Below are 3,125 nucleotides of genomic sequence, written 5' to 3' on the forward strand. Positions count from 1 at the left end.
TCATTTATCTATTTTTGCAAAACTTTGTTTTTAAAAGCATGATCATTTGTTAAAAATTATTGTGAAAGCACTTCAAAGATTACTGGGAGGTGGGTTCATCACAGCCACAAACCAGTCAGACAACTAGCTTCTGCAGCAAATTGGTTCAAAGGGATCTTTCCCCCTGAGTTCAGCTCCATTTTATTAAAGCAGAATTCAATCAGTCAAATAACATTACCTACAGGACTGCAATCCTATACCTCAGAATAAGCCCCATTGAATTCAGTTGGGTTACTTACTTCTTTCTTTCCTTTTGTAAATATGTATTTTATTTTATTTTTGTCTTTCCAAAATATAGTGGGACTTACTTCTGAGTAAACATGCATTGGATTGCACTGTTAAGTTCCTTTTTGTTGTCACAGCAAATAGATTTTGAGCCAAATTGGAATTTCATGTTTATTTATTATTAATTAAATATTACACTGCTTGATTGTATTTAGCCTCAAAGTGGGTTGCAAAAGATAAAACAGTAAAATCAAGAAAAAAGATTACAACTCTACCTTAAACCCTTATATCCACGCTTCCACATTCTGGGAAAATCCAAAAGCATATTATGATGAAGTTTTAAACATCACATTCATTTAACATGCAAACATGTTAGTGTCATAACAGCAGTAATAATTACCAATGTAATTTCCCCTTCATTCTGCATGCATTTTATTTTCTCTAGCAGCCTAAGCTCAAATTTTGTTGGGCCTTGAAACAGTGGTTCTTCCATGAGATTCCTCATTGTCTCCCTACATTCTGTAAAATTTTCACGTATGGACACACGAAATGCAGAACAACCCCCACCCACGCACCATCGTGCATGCATTCCATTCACTCTTGTAAGCAGCACATTCATTGCAAAAGCACACTCACGCACCACACCAGAATCTCCAAGACTAAAACCGGATTTTATGTAGGAGTTTTGCCAATGTCAAAAATGAAAAGAAAAATTGTGACAACCCTATTATAGTGCATAAGTGTTGTGGTGTCGTCAGCATTAAAACGGAGAAGCCAGATTTCATCTCATCTTGCCATCACTGCTCTTCATTAGCGGGCCTTATTTGCTTCTGCTTTATAGAAAAGGATGCTGTAAGGAACTGACAATTGTCTATTTGGCTACAAGGAAAGTACGTGTAGGGTAAATGTAAAGGACCCCAGGACAGTTAAGTCCAGTCAAAGGCGACTATAGGGTTGCGGCGCTCATCTCGCTTTCAGGCCGAGGGAGCCGGCGTTTGTCCACAGACAGCTTTCCAGGTCATGTGGCCAGCATGACTAAACTGCTTCTGGTGCAATGGAACACTGTGACGGAAACCAGAGAGCATGGAAACACCGTTTACCTTCCCACCACAGTGGTACCTACTGATCTACATGCATTGGTGTGCTTTTGAGCTGCTAGGTTGGCAGGAACTGGGACAGAGGAACAGGAGCTCACCCCATTGCGTGGATTCGAACCACTGACCTTCTGATCAGCAAACCCAAGAGGCTCAGTGGTTTAGACCACAGTGCCACCCACATCCTGAAAGTACGTAGAAGTACAAGGTAAATATAGAGGCATAAGATGATCTCAGCTGGTGAGAAGTGGAACACTAGAAGCTTACTTATCTTTTTGCTTTTAGCAAATGTAGTTGAAATTGACATTGCTACAAAAGATTCATAATACACCTCTATCTCATTCTTCCAATACAGTATTTACTATACAGGAAATGATTGGATTGACAGGTGCAACAGGTGGAGGAGGTTAGTGATATATCGACCTGCACATCAAATTAGCTGATGTTTAGTTACTCTTTGTAAATGTATTAATATGACTGCTGTTTTCTAAATCTGTACAATTGCTCAAGACAACTTTTGTTCCATTTTGTTTTAAACAGATATGAAATCTCTTATTTATGCATAATAAATACAGACCCTAAATAACCACCCTATACCCTGTGGGAATCTTCTGCACAGTGAATCTCTTGAACACATAGAGAGTTTCACTATAAATGGATGCAACATATCTGCTGGAAATTCCCAGTATTGTTTCCTTCCTGCAGCTGGAATTTTAATATGGGGACCAGCCACCACATGTCATTGTTTCCACAACACTAATCAAATGGCAGGTGCCCATCTTGACCCATTTCCTGACTTTTGGTTTTGAAGTGCTTGCATTTCATAGCATGTGACATATGGCTGCCCTGCAGTTTCTCAGCTGGAAATAGAACCCCGTTTTTATGTTTAACAGCACAAGCTGCTCTCTTTGTCTCCATTCTGCCTTCAAGGGCTACAGAAGTGCCTGTAGTGTTTCTGGTTTAGAAGATGGGCAAGGGCAGCTTGAATGGCACAGCAGCTGGTAGTTGGTGGCAGAGGGGCTCAGGAACGTGGGGTGGGTCCCAAATGACACTCCCCAAATGAACACCTGCGCTTCTTAAAAATGACAAAAGTGATGTGTGTGAGAAAGAGATGATTGTGTTATGCCGGAGATAAAATAACAACACTGGCATGCAAAAAAACCCCAAAAATATCAGAAAAGACAAAACCATTACTCAAAGACATGTGCATTTAATCCAGCATGGCCCAAGGTGTTACTTTGCCAGGACTTGCTATTAACCCTTCTCTGTGCGCTAGGCCACTATTATCCTCATTTTACAGGTGAGGTTGCAGGAGCGAGACCTTAACTAAACGTATCTGAAGAAGTGTGCATGCACACGAAAGCTCATACCAAGAACTAACTTAGTTGGTCTTTAAGGTGCTATTGGAAGGAATTTTTTTATCTTAACTAAACGGTTACCGGACTGCAGCCTCCGGCTCAACCTGAGAGCAAGCCCCATTGAACTCAATGGGATTTACTTCGGAGCGGACATGCCTTGGATTGCGTGGGGAAAGTCTCTGCTGCAGCAATTCGGGATATGCGGATGGGGCTTGGCAACTTGTTGTTCCCACGAGAGAGATGTTGTCTTTGCCAGACTCGGGACGTCTGGGTTAGGGATAGGAAGGAAATTCCCAGGTGAAAACACACCCACCCGGGCATCGCGATGCGGAGGAGGCCCGTCGTCTGAAGAGGCGAGAAGGGGTCGAGCAGAGGCTTCTTTAAGCGCTTCCTAGCTCTGCAGCTTCTC

This window comes from Podarcis liolepis (assembly GCF_965112155.1).
Source record: "Podarcis liolepis genome assembly, chromosome: 6".
In the NCBI taxonomy this organism is placed as follows: Eukaryota; Metazoa; Chordata; class Lepidosauria; order Squamata; family Lacertidae; genus Podarcis; species Podarcis liolepis.